Raw genomic sequence first — 13,235 nt, 5'->3', positions numbered from 1 at the left:
AATGAACTGTAAGGGAAAGACCCTGAAAACAAGAATGCCCATACAGACACTGGCTTCACTAGGTGAGTCTGGAAAATGAACACAATTGCATTATCCAGTCCTACGGCATTAAGCACAGAATCACATCCTAAACTGTAAGTTAAAAGCATAAGTCAAAAATTCTCATCAGCAGATGCAAATGTGTAAACGCACCCTCAAACCAACCCCCGGTTTATGTCTCAGAATCCCCTGGTAAATATATAGTCACACAAGGACATTAAAAACAAGAGACTGTACCTCATCCCAGGAAGATTCACTTCCCTCTCTTCTGTAAAGTGGCGCACTGACACTCCATCTGTAAAATGTAGTTACAGATACATTAATGAGAATATTAACGAATGAATATTAAAACCACCATGAGCGTCTATCTCCGTTCGTGAATGTGTCAAAACAAATGTGGCAGAAAAGACTTTCAAAGAGTTAGAGCATTTTCTGAAAAAAATGCTTAAGTCACGGTTGGGATATATTTCAAACCAAGTAGTAAGAGGAAAACACGTAAAAAATGGATATGGAAGTTGGGTTTGCGCACTATGTATTTCTAACATTTGGAGTTTGCTCTTGTTTTTGTTTTTCCTTTTCTTCTGTTTTTAAATGGAGGTACCAGGAATGAGCACACGGAATTCGGCATGCTAAGCAAGCATTCTATTTACCACTAACCTATGTCCTTCCCCGAGTTAACTAGCTTCTCGGCATAGATAAAATAAAATACAAAACACTCTTTCACGGTTCACTGCCTTACAAAACATGTTAGTTTGCTGAAGCACAAAAGATCTTTGAGGCCTTCTTCCCCGTATCACACTAAGTCTCACATCAGACCGAGTGGGAGACAGGTCTCAGGACCCTTGACTGTAGAGACTGCAGGCCCCGGGTTCGGGTGTGTCTTCCATAACCGATCATCGGCTGTGGAAGTTCAGGGCTCCACTCTCTGCAGACAGTGACAGGGGCGGGCTTGTCCTCCAGGGAGCCCGGAACGTGGTGTCTGTTGAAGTCCTGTGTGCAGAACCGACACGTATGCCCTCCGTCACAGAACCCTCTTTCCCTCTACAACAGACACCTCCCTCCCCAGGGCAGGACAGGGAAGACGCGGTCCATCATGTGCGTCTGCCTGGGGACAATAGGGACACGGCCGTGAGCCCAGTCAAGGCCGCCCGTGCACGGGAAAGGCCCGGAGAGCGATCTGCCCTTCTTCTGCAGTGACCCAAGGAAGAAACAGAGGACTATGCTTTCCTCTTACCGAGCGTACACCTGGCGGTGGGGGACGAGGTTGCATAGGGCACCAAGGGGGACCAGGTGCAAGTGCCCAGCTGGGAGTCGACGGGCCGCACCCGGGGCAGGCCACGCAGGCTGGTCCTCGGAAATGTTGCGGCCCTCCGGCCCAAGGGGTGACCTGCAGGACAGAAGGGAGGGCTGGGTTGAATGACAGACAAAAGCGCCAACAAGGAGAAGAACCGAAACCCAAAGCAGCAGCCGTCGGCACCGGGCAACCTCCCCTCCACCGGGTGCCCAGGGAGCAGCACGGTGCCACACGCTCCGCCCAGCCCTCTGGTGCGTGCCTGCAGCCTGTGCCGCACAGGGGGACACGGGGATACGACCCTGATGCCGCAAGTCGCCGCCGCCACTGTCTCCAAGTGGAGGAAGCAAAGGGTCCTCCTGCCCGAGAGGCTGCACACACAGCTTCCTGCACACGGCCAAACTAGCGCCTTCCCAACTGCCAGCAGCTCTGGGCGGGACGGCCCTTCCCACCACCTTCTGCTGCTCCACCCATGCTTGCCCGGCGCGGACCAGGAACACGGATACGGGACGGACTTGAAGAGCTCATTCTCCACACGTGCAAGCAGAGCCGCACCAGGGTCACTGCTCTGCCGGCAGGGCTGTGACTGCAGGACCCTGCCAGGCCTTCTCTGCCCCCTCCTAACAAAGGGCCCTCCTCCTCCACGCAGGGGCTGCCCCTGGGCGCAAAGAGCCCTGGGGAGCTGGGCATCCCGGAGTCCGGCGGCGGAGCTGGCCAAGGGCTCCCGAGGGGACAAGGCTGTCCTCAGAAGGGACTCAGGCACCGCTACAATCATCTCTATCCTCAGGGACGTCTGGATTTTACGTTCGCTAAGGAACGCATCCTATCTGCGTGCTACGGGAGAGTGATGTGGGGAGTCTCAACCCCACACCTGACACCAAAGTGACTATACCAGCTCGTGCGCAAAACCCCACGGTGTGCCATGAGATCTATGAGCAGTTCTGACAGCTTCCAGGGCAGGCACGACCCGGCGCAGGGTGGGGGACAATCACATCGTACGCACTATGGTGCGGATCGGAATTCCCCCGCAGGGATGGAGGCATTTTCACTGCGGGCTCTTTCCCTTCTAGCCTCTATTCCCTACTACAAACGCACCATCTCCGAGAGCCAGGCTTTTCTGCCCAGAGTACAACTGGAGGCAGCGGCCAAGGCACACTTTCCTCCCGAGAAAAGACAGTGACGGGCTGTTACGTTTACCACACCCAGGAAGACTCCAAGTTGCACAAAGCACACCGTACAAAGCTGGAGGGAGGGCTTTGCCCCTTTTCCAGTTACCAGGATCTGAATGGCTAGTCTAAACAGGAGAATCACCTGGCCTGAGACGGGAAACCAGTCAAAAGTACGACGACACAGATATCCGTCTAAGTGACCCAGGAGCAACCCCAGGTGCAGGATGTCAGCAAGGATTCAGCCGAGTCAGGAGAAGTCAGTGTGGAGCGAGGGCTCACCCTCCTCACCCTGTTTCGAAAAACCCACAGTCAAAGTCTGCGGGCCCCTGCTCCTAAGCACTCCCTCATGGCTCTTGCAGGCACCAGCCAAGGTGACGGGCTCCCGGGAGAAACAGCCCACTGGCTCCTGGGCAAGAGTTTTGCGTCTGAAAACAGCAGCGACACGCCACGCCAGACCCGTCACAGAACACACAGTCTGCAGACGAGGGTAGGAACGTCTGCCGGGAGAACTGGAATGTCACCTTTCCCAGGACGAGGTCCAACAGAGCATGACCACCACACTTACCTGGGAATCCGGGGCCACCGCAGGTGGGAGGGTGCTGCCGGGCCACACCGGAGCTGCGCCAGGTCAAGCGTCGGCTAAAAACCACAGAAAAGATTGGAGGATTATGCTTTCCTGCGAAGACACTGCTGAAGCGATACAAAACCTTTGCGCCTTCCTTCCTTCCTTCCTTCCCCGTATCACACTCGTTTCTTGGATTAACTGGATACTGACCCCAGGAACTCCTGCATGCTAAGCCCGCATTCTCTCTACTGCTGAGCTACATATACCCTTCCCCACAGAACACACAATTCTCTAGGCACAGAGAACAAGAAATGCCAGCCACGTTCACTAACTTACCCAGTGTATAATAAGCTCCGTGTGCTCCAACAACAGAGGTCAGTGTTTTATGATCCGTCAGCTCCTGCGGAGCCACTTCTACAGTCCCAGTAGCGTACTCTGGTTTTGTAATTTCGGGCTTAGTCGCCCCTTCCTAGGAACAAAAAACAAGATAAATCAGGAACCGAACTTCAGATCATGTGCCTACGCTTAGTCAGTCAGGTAGACAACAGTTATTTACCGAAGCTATCAGAACATAAGCCCTATCCTGGGAGAAGCTGGCGGTACAAATAAAAGGCAGATTCTCCTCTCTGTTCTGCCAGAGGCACTGGATCCATGAAAACAAATCAGCACAGAAATGTTTCAACAGCTCTACAACTGAGGTGAACGGGTACAGTAACACCACAAAGCACAGGAGAGTCCGCTGCACGTGGATAGCTCAGGGATTGCTTGGAAGACTGCACTGTTTCATAAAAGATAGATCCAGCGCAGAGGGGGGATGTGGAGGGGCTTTGGGGCAGGGCAGCCTGAGTAAAAGGAGCAGGTGGGAAACAGCGTAAGGCATTAAGGAAACTAGACCACTGTTACTAGCGGTGGAATGGGAAGACAATTCATGCTGCCTTGAAAATGAAACATCACTTAATTAATTTCAAGTGAGGACGGCTAAAACAAGAACCAACACCAAGATGCACCTAACTTTCCCAGGGATGAATTTCTTTTCAATATCCTCTAATGAACTGTAAGGGAAAGACCCTGAAAACAAGAATGCCCATACAGACACTGGCTTCACTAGGTGAGTCTGGAAAATGAACACAAGTGCATTATCCAGTCCTACGGCATTAAGCACAGAATCACATCCTAAACTGTAAGTTAAAAGCATAAGTCAAAAATTCTCATCAGCAGATGCAAACGTGAAAATGCACACTCACACCAACCTCTGGTTTATGTCTCAGAATCCCCTGGTACTTTTATAGTCACACAAGGGCATTAACAACAAGAGACTGTACCTCATCCCAGGAAGATTCTCTTCCTCTCTCTTCTGTAAAGTGGCACACTGACACACCATTTTTAAAATGTAGTTACAGGTACATTAATGAGAATATTCACGAATGTATATTAAAACCACCATGTGCGTCTATCTCCGTTCGTGGATGTGTCAAAACAAATGTGGCAGAAAAGACTTTCAAAGAGTTAGAGCATTTTCTGAAAAAAATGCTTAAGTCAAGGTTGGGATATATTTCAAACCAAGTAGTAAGAGGAAAACACGTAAAAAGAATGGATATGGAAGTTGGGTTTGCGCACTATGTATTTCTAACATTTGAAGTTTGCTCTTGTTTTTGTTTTTTCTTTTCTTCTGTTTTTAAATGGAGGTACCAGGAATGAGCACACGGAATTCGGCATGCTAAGCATGCATTCTATTTACCACTAACCTATATCCTTCCCCGAGTCAACTAGCTTCTCGGCATAGATAAAATAAAATACAAAACACTCTTTCACGGTTCACTGCCTTACAAAACATGTTAGTTTGCTGAAGCGCAAAAGATCTTTGAGGCCTTCTTCCCCGTATCACACTAAGTCTCACATCAGACCGAGTGGGAGACAGGTCTCAGGACCTTTGACTGAAGAGACCACAGGCCCCGGGTTCGGGTGTGTCTTCCATAACCGATCATCGGCTGTGGAAGGTCAGGGCTCCACACGCTGCAGACAGTGACAGGGGCGGGCTTGTCCTCCAGGGAGCCCGGAACGTGGTGTCTGTTGAAGGCCCATGTGCAGAACCGACACGTCTGCCCTCCGTCAGAGGACCCTCTTTCCCTCTACAACAGACACCTCCCTCCCCAGGGCAGGACAGGGAAGACGCGGTCCATCAAGTGCGTCTGCTAAGGGACCAGAGGGACACGGCCGTGAGCCCAGTCAAGGCCGCCCGTACACGGGGAAGCCCCAGAGAGCGATCTGCCCTTCTTCTGCAGTGACTCAAGGAAGAAACAGAGGGCTATGCTTTCCTCTTACCGAGCGGAGCAGCTGGCGGTGGGGGTCGAGGTTGCCCAGGGCACCAAGGTGGACCAGGTGCAGGTTCCCAGCTAGGCGACGACTGGCCGCTCTCGGGGCAGGCCTCGCGGGCTGCTCCTCCGAAATATTGGGGCCCTCCTTCCCACGGGGTGACCTGCGTTACATAAGGGATGGCTTTGTTGAATGACAGACAAAACGCCAACACCGACAAGAGCCGTAACCCAATGCAGCTGTCGTCGTCACCGTGCACCCTCCCCGGCACTTGGTGCCCAGTTGGCAGCTACGCTGACTGCACTCCTTCAGCCCTGGACCTGCCTGCATCCTGGGCTGCTCAGGAGGCTTTGGCGATAAAATACTGTCCCCAAACTTCACTATGATTACTGGGCATACTTATCCGCTAATTCCCAATCCACAGGCAAAGGCAGGAATGGTTTGTTCAAAAGGAAAATGCTAGTTCCAGAGATTATTCAATACAAAAATTACTTACTTTGTTTTCCTCTGCCTCCTGAGCTGGAAAGGCGGTGCCATTCCTAACAGGGGTGCCACCCGGCCCTGAAGCTGTGAAGTGAGAGCAGCGCTGAACGTGGATTCTATCTGACAGATGCCGTGCGGGGGAAGAACGAGCCGAGCCCTTCGTGCCCTCCTACAGGAGCTCTCACTCCCGCCCACGCCCCGGGCTCTTCACAGAGGCCGCAGGTCTCCCTTCCACCTCAGTTGACCCCGAGGACGAGGGGAGACTGGACCCCTGTCCCATGACGAGGACACCACAGGGCCTAGATTTAGTTGTTTTCATAGCTAATCACCCTGGATGCGGTCTCAGGGCTCAGATCACTGGCAACCAACACTTACACAGTGGACTCACAGCACACTTCAGGGCAAATCAGTCTGTATACAGATTATACATTAAAGTAAGAAGGGTCTTTCGTAGGAAGAGTATCAACAACCCCTGACTGTGAGCTCCACCTCTTCCTCCTCAGCCTGTTGGTAAACTGTTAAAAGCCTTCTCTCTGACAGCGCATGTCTTGTATAAGTGACCATATGTCACGTAAACATTTATGAAAGAAGTAGCCTCAATGACTCATGTTGTAATAATTGGCAAAAGAATGGTGAGTTACATGGAGTAGCTGGTGGGAGACTTTAGAGTTACACGTTAACTCTGGGGGAGTGAGGCTACGTTGTCATGTCACTTACTAACTGGCTACTCTAGGTCACTGTGCAAGCTTTATTATAAGAACGAAGGGACCTGCAAAATTAGTGAAGAAATGCCTGCTGTCTTAAAGCAGATCTAGAATAGAATATTTATCCACCAAGGCAAATGAAGAAAAATGTTTTTCTCGTTATGACATACTGCCTTCATTCTAAAACGTCATCCATGTTATTTTCCTGAAATGAGAAGAAAATTCAGCCTTCAAAACCGCGTCCAGGCGGGAAGAGAGGGCTGACACTCATGTCTTCTAGTGCACAGAAATCAGCCATGCCAGCCACGCCAGGCAACCAAGAGACTGGGGGGCGGCCCGCAGTCCCTGGAGGGGCGTAAGATCCACCGCTCACAGGGGACAGAGCCCTGCTGGCTGGTGGCATGTAAAGAAAACAGCATCTTGTCACCCAGCTGTGAATCTGTTCCCCACAGTGAGTGTGGTGTGGTGTCCAGGAAACCCGACAAATACCCATGGGGACAAGCAGCCCACTAGGCGTCTCCTGCTGCAGAAATGGAGCTGCCGCACTTCACAGTGCGCTCCTTACCTCTCAGGGGAGGGTGCAGCCTGTACGGTCCTCCTGGAGTGGGATCCTGCCTCATGTATTCCTCTGCCTGCCTCCGTCTGCAGATTGCATCCAATCTTAAAGATAAAGAATGGCTTCAATACAAATTACACCACCAATTCCTCTACTAGGCACAAAACAACCAGTCCTTAAAAATCTCAAAACACCCGTAAAAATGTGTCAAAATTCTGTACCTCTGTTTCAGGTGGGCAACTTCCCTTCTCAGCTCAGAGGAGTTTTCCCTTCTCATGTCAGAGTTTTCCCTTCTCAATTCAGAGATTTCCCTCTCCAGCTCCTGAGCCCTGAGCTGTGGGAGAAAAACACATCCACGTTCAGTTGTGGCCGACTGTGCACAAAGGGAAGGAAGGAAACAAATTCTTACTGAGCTGTCTTGGGCCTTCTTCTCGGCAAGAGTGACCTGAAAAAGTCAACACATCAAGAAACACCCCATGGCTAGGGGTTCTCAGGGCCACAATAACTGTCTGCATCAGGTGCTGAGGACTCGGTGTGTCAGGAGGAAGGCAGGTTACCTGGTGTCTCCAAATGATCTCTGCTTCCCGCATTTGCCCATGACATTCTTCAAGTCTTATCCTATGAGTTACAAATTGTTCCATCAGAGAAGACACAATGCTGGGTATGCTGTTAAATAACCTGCCCCAGTCCAGGTTATCTGCACTGCACACTCACACACATCATCTCACCGCTCAAGACACACTGCACACGGCTGCAGAAGCACAGCAGGTGCAAAGCTGTCACTGCAGCCACTCCTTCCGTCACTGTTACTGAACGCCTGCCCGGTTCTGCACTGACACATTTCCCCCTCCCGTTCTCAGCACTTCCCTCACGTGTCCTGTGCTGAGCATCTTTCATCACAAAGCTTGATTCTTCCTTTCCTTACATCCTGACCCTACTTCTTACACCTGGGTCTCCCCAGCAGCACGGGAATGTTTATTGGTCCGACTGACGCTACACTAAACTGCTATCCTCAGGGAGACAACGGTTTATAGCACCTTCAGAAACATCTCTGTGAACCGTCTCTCCTCTCAGTCTGGCCAGCACTGGGACCAGGAAATTCTTAGTAACTTAATACTTTTTAAAGTTAAACGTTTAACTTAACATGTGTAAAACTTAACACTTTTCCTCCTGTGTGAAGCCATGTATACAAATGTCTTTTGTTTGGGTCGGTTTATGATATTGTGTCTAAACATTTTAGAAAAGTTTTCAAAAAATCCAACTGGTGTTTTCAGAGCCGCAGGTGCAGAGGAGCTGAACTCACTTGTATCATCTTGTCTCCTCTTCAGCCAATTTTGCCTCCTCCTTTGCTGCCAACAGCTGCTGCTTTCCCACCAGCTCACATCCGTTCATGTCCACCTTCCTGAGAGGGGAAAGAAACTCTGAAATTCTGCCAGTTTCCCTCCCAGAAACTGGAAGGGAAGAATTCCATGTTCCTTTCGCCCTTCCCCATAAATGCTCAGGCTGATAAATACACAGGAAAGAATTAAAGTACCCCCACTAATAAATATGAAAAAACTACACTCAGGCCTCTGGCAAGTGTTTGGTATCTGGGCTTCCCTTCAGCGTCCCCACCCCTAATCATTTATGCATAAAGTAAATACACAGGAAAAGCCCACGTGAGGTGTGCTCTGCGCCCCCACCACCAGGCTCAGGTTCCTGTGCCTGGGACAGCGTGAGCTCACTGTGTTTCAACGTGGGAATCAGGGTCTGACCAAGTAATCACAACCAAACACATTAGGGTAAAGCAAGCGTTCATGACTTGTTTGATTTCTCCCACAGAGAGCCCAGATTTCAGTCAAAACCTGGAGCAAAACCTGATCCTTTAGGAAATATAAGGAAATGTTTGTTTTTGAAAGTGGGTTAATGGGTGTGATGTCCATGACCTCTCCCTGAGAATGACAGGAAACTCTGGACAAATTATGAAATCCATGATCGAATGTACCAAATTGCTAACAAGCCAGAAAGGGACATGAGGCCAAGATGGAGAAGAAGAAAGCCCAGGACTGGGCCCACCTTCCCTGGGGGTCACCCGGTAACTGCAGAGGACACCAGTGAGATGCCGAGCAGCCCAGCAGCCGGTGCCCCCTACGCACAGGCACTGCAGTCAGGCAGCTGGAGCTCACGGTCCGTCAGCGAAGGTGATCCCTAGAGAGACCCACAGGACTTAGCTGGGATCCACGAGAGCTACATGCCAGAAACAAAGGTGGACAGGAGACACACGGGCCTCACGAAAGCTGGCTGCACTGACTGATCTCAGCTGCTAACCGGGTTAACAGGATGTAGCGCTGCTGGCGCCCTGACCACCTGCCAGCTGTAATGCCCACCTTCTCTGCAGCAAGTTAACCTCACATGAGGCCTCAAATTTTCTCTATTTTCTACACAATGTCTAGAGTTTATTAAAAATGATAGACACATGGCAGGTCATGACACTTTGATGTGGTTGAAACCTAAGGACAATAAAAATGGACCTAGGGGGATCCAGATAATGAAGTGACTAAATCTGGTCCAAGAACGAGGTAAAATCTCAAACTAAATACAAACAAGACTCTGGTAACCAGTTAGAATGAACAGAAGCAGCAGATTACAGAAATCAAGGTCGAAAAATAAATGCACATCTGTAGTGATTGAATATGGTAAAGAAAATATGGTGGTAAGTATTCTGAAACATATTACAATATCCACATAACTCCACACATTCATTCACACATTGTCATAAATAACACGGGAATGTCTTACCCTTCAGTGTCCATAGTTCTCTGTCCACTGATTTCATCAAGGGCGCGTACTTTCTTCACCTGCCTTTGGAAACCGTCTTCCTCACGTTCTTTCAGAGATCCCGATGCAGCATGGTGGTCTTGCATTTTCTTTTTACCCTCTATAAACATAAAATAATTGGCTTTGTGTGTGCACATGTGCACTCAAGAGCTTGGCTGTGCTGGGGAGTGGAGAAAGGAGAGAATTCTGAAGGCAGGAATCCCCTTTTTACCTTCCCAGTGCAAATTCATTGTTATTACAGGCATGTTTCATTTTATTGCCCTCCCTGGTAATACATATTTTTAAACAATTGAAGATTTGTAACAACCCTGAGTACAGCAATTCCATTGGTGACATTTTTTTCTGGCAGCATTTGCTCATTTCTTATCTCTGTGTCACATTTTTGTAGTTCCTGAAATATTTGGTTCTTTATCATTTTAATTAAAACAGGCATGACATTCCTTTAAGGCAAAGCCTAATCCAGCGGAAGTCCCTAGTTCTCAGCAATTCTATAAACCCTGAGAGAGGTGAAGAGGCTTCAGAAGAAAAGTGTGAAGCCAGCAGGGGTTGGCCCATGAAGTTTAAGGCAAGATTCCATCTCCACTGCATACCTGTGCAAGGTAAGGCGGGAAGAGCTGACCCAGAGGCTGCTGCAAGTGCTCCAGGAGATGAAGCTAAGGCAGCTAATGAAGGTGGCTGCACTAAACAACAGGTTTTCAATGCAGAGAACTGCAAGGGGAGGCCACCCAGCAATATCACAGCTGGAGAGAATTCAGTGCCTGGCATCAAGTCTTCAATGGACAGGCTGATTTTCCCGTTAGTGGCTAACGAAGCCAGTATTCATTTAACATTATGAAAATCCTATGTCCCATGAGAATCAAGTGAAATCTACTCTGTGCTCTATAAATAGAACAAAGCCTGAATGACAGCACATCTATTTACAACATGAATATTTTAGCCCATTGTTGAGACCTACTGCTCAGAAAACAAAACAAAACACACAAAAAAAATTTCTTTCAAAATATTACTGCTCATGGACAATGCACAAGTCATCCAGGAGCTCTGATGGAGATGCATGAGATGAATGCTGTTTCCATGCTTAACACGACATCTATTCTGCAGCCCATGAATCAGGAGTCATTATGACTTTCAAGTCTTATTATTTAAGAAATACATTTTGGAAGGCTTTAGCTGCCATAGACAGTGACACCAATGATGGGTCTGGGCAAATGAATGGAAAATTTTCTGCAAAGGATTCACCATTTTACATGCCATTAAGAACATTCGTGATTCATGGGAAGAAGTCAAAATATCAACATGAACTGGGGTTTGGAAGGAATTGATTCCAATCCTGATGTGTGACTTTGAGGGGCTCAAGAATTCAGTGCAGGAAGGAGCTGCAGATGTGCTGAAAATAGCAGGAGAACTAGAGTTACAAGTGGAGCCTGAAGATATGACTGATTGGCTGCAACCTCATGATAAAATGTGCATGAATGAGGAGCTGCTTCTTATGGACAAGCAAAGAAATTGGTTTCTTGAGATGGAATCTATTGAAGATGCTGTGAAGAAGGTTGAAATAACAAAGGACTTAGAAGAGCGTATGAACTTAGCTGATAAATTACCACAGGGTTTGAGAGGACTGACTCAAACTTGGAAAGAATTTCTACTGTGTGTAAAATGTGTCAAATTGCCTGTGACAGAGGACTTGTTCCTGAAAGGAAGAGAGAATCCTGTCACAAACTTCATTGTGGTCTTATGTTAAGAAATTGCAAAAGCCACACCAATCTTCAGCAACTGCCACAATGACCAGTCAGCAGCCACCAATGTTAATTCAAGACCATCCACCAAAATGACTGTAACTCAATAAAAAAAGTTAAAAAAAAAAAAGACCATCCACCAACAAAAAGATTAAACCTCACTAAAGGCTCCAATGATGGCTAGCAGTTTTTAGTAATAAAGAGTATTTTCATTAAGTTATGAACATTGGGGTTTTTAGATAGAGTGGTATTGCTCACTTAATAGACTACAGTATAGTGTAAACTTAACTGTTATTTGCACTGGAAAACCAAAAAACCCCCCCAAAAATAAGTTACTTGACTCTCTTTATTATATTTATTTTATTCTAGGGGTCTAGAACTGAAGCCACAACATCTCCCAGGAATCCTGTATGTAAAGTTTTCTTCCCAACAAGCAACATACCTTCCAGGCTGCAGTCCCCAGTTGTCACAGCTCGCTGCATCGAATCCTCAGATCTGGTCTTCGAAACACCTGGCTGTAAGATAGATATGAGAAGACATTCAAGAAGTACTGATCCACAGCAATGTGCACATACTTAACATGAGACGAATCATACGCTTGGAATCAGCTAAGATGGGCCATCTGCTTTCCGTGCGTTACAGCACAATTAAACACTGACACAGTGATGCTCGGTTCTCTGAGGTAAGCATCTCTGGGGGTGAGTAACAATCCTCAATCTCTTCTTGCTGCTGAGCTGAACGTCCTCCTGCACATGCATTTCTTCAGATTTCACTGTGGCTTCACAGACATGAGATTTATTAAGAGCAATTTCAACTTAAAACATTCTCATTGGTGAATGAATTCCCAAGAAAAATAATTTGAGTAGATATCAACATTTAATCTTCTAAGACATGAGATTGTTGTTCCTTGTGAAAGCTCATGTGTACAGTGGAAATCCTGCTGCAACTGGAGGCATTTACCTCAAATTCCTGAAGTGTTCATTGAAACAGCACCTTTCAAGTTCTCTGGAGATGTTCCTTTTTCCAGTATCTTCACACAGGACAGAAATAAAGTATGTACTAAGATTTCAATGAAAACTCAGGGTGATATGCTTAAAAAGTGTATTTTTTTTTCCAGAAACAAAGTATTTTGCTAACTGCAAAACAAATCATAGAAAATAAATATATTAGCCCTGGTACATGTCCAAAGACTTTGGTGAGCATTCTCTCCAGAAGATATTAAGGCAGTGAAATGATTCTGAACATACAAATTTTATAATGAAAGGAAAGCAAGTGTTATACGTTCCCTTACACATGCTTGAAAGCATCTGAGATTTTCCCTGAATTTTGGTTTGGGGCTGAAGACAGTGCTCCATTTGAGAGTTTACAGCAGACAGGGCCTCTTCCTTCAAGTTCTAGCACCGGGCATCCTAGCAGCTCATTCTGACCCTTTGCATCTTGCATTTCCTTCTTCAGGTGGTCTTCTTCCACTGCCAGCCTGCCAATCTCTTCCAGAAAGTCTTGGTTTGTTCTGATGGGCAGTTGCTTCTCTTCAACCCTTTTGGAATCCTGTCCCTTCTCAG

At 47.8% G+C, this 13,235-nt stretch overlaps 3 long non-coding RNA genes across 3 annotated transcripts in view; 1 reads left to right on the top strand and 2 right to left on the bottom strand.

Moving 5' to 3' along the window:
• Nucleotides 1–12,347, top strand: part of LOC135319953 (uncharacterized) — a 47,727-nt gene extending 35,380 nt beyond the window's left edge. Inside the window, exon 3 of the long non-coding RNA XR_010379038.1 lies at nucleotides 12,043–12,347. This is a non-coding gene — a long non-coding RNA (uncharacterized LOC135319953). The remainder of the gene's footprint in view (nucleotides 1–12,042) is intronic.
• Nucleotides 7,121–8,203, bottom strand: LOC135319995 (uncharacterized). The gene is made up of 3 exons (XR_010379138.1): nucleotides 7,530–8,203; nucleotides 7,342–7,454; nucleotides 7,121–7,224 (listed from the first exon to the last, which is right to left on the bottom strand). It is a non-coding gene; the product is annotated as an uncharacterized LOC135319995 (long non-coding RNA).
• On the bottom strand, nucleotides 8,432–10,760 carry LOC135319994 (uncharacterized). Its single transcript, XR_010379137.1, has 3 exons — nucleotides 10,528–10,760; nucleotides 9,899–10,037; nucleotides 8,432–8,522 (listed from the first exon to the last, which is right to left on the bottom strand). It is a non-coding gene; the product is annotated as an uncharacterized LOC135319994 (long non-coding RNA).
• Nucleotides 12,348–13,235: the final 888 nt, after the last annotated feature.

This window comes from Camelus dromedarius, chromosome 35 (assembly GCF_036321535.1).
Source record: "Camelus dromedarius isolate mCamDro1 chromosome 35, mCamDro1.pat, whole genome shotgun sequence".
Lineage (NCBI taxonomy): Eukaryota > Metazoa > Chordata > Mammalia > Artiodactyla > Camelidae > Camelus > Camelus dromedarius.
This window is presented reverse-complemented; position numbering and strand designations above follow the sequence as displayed.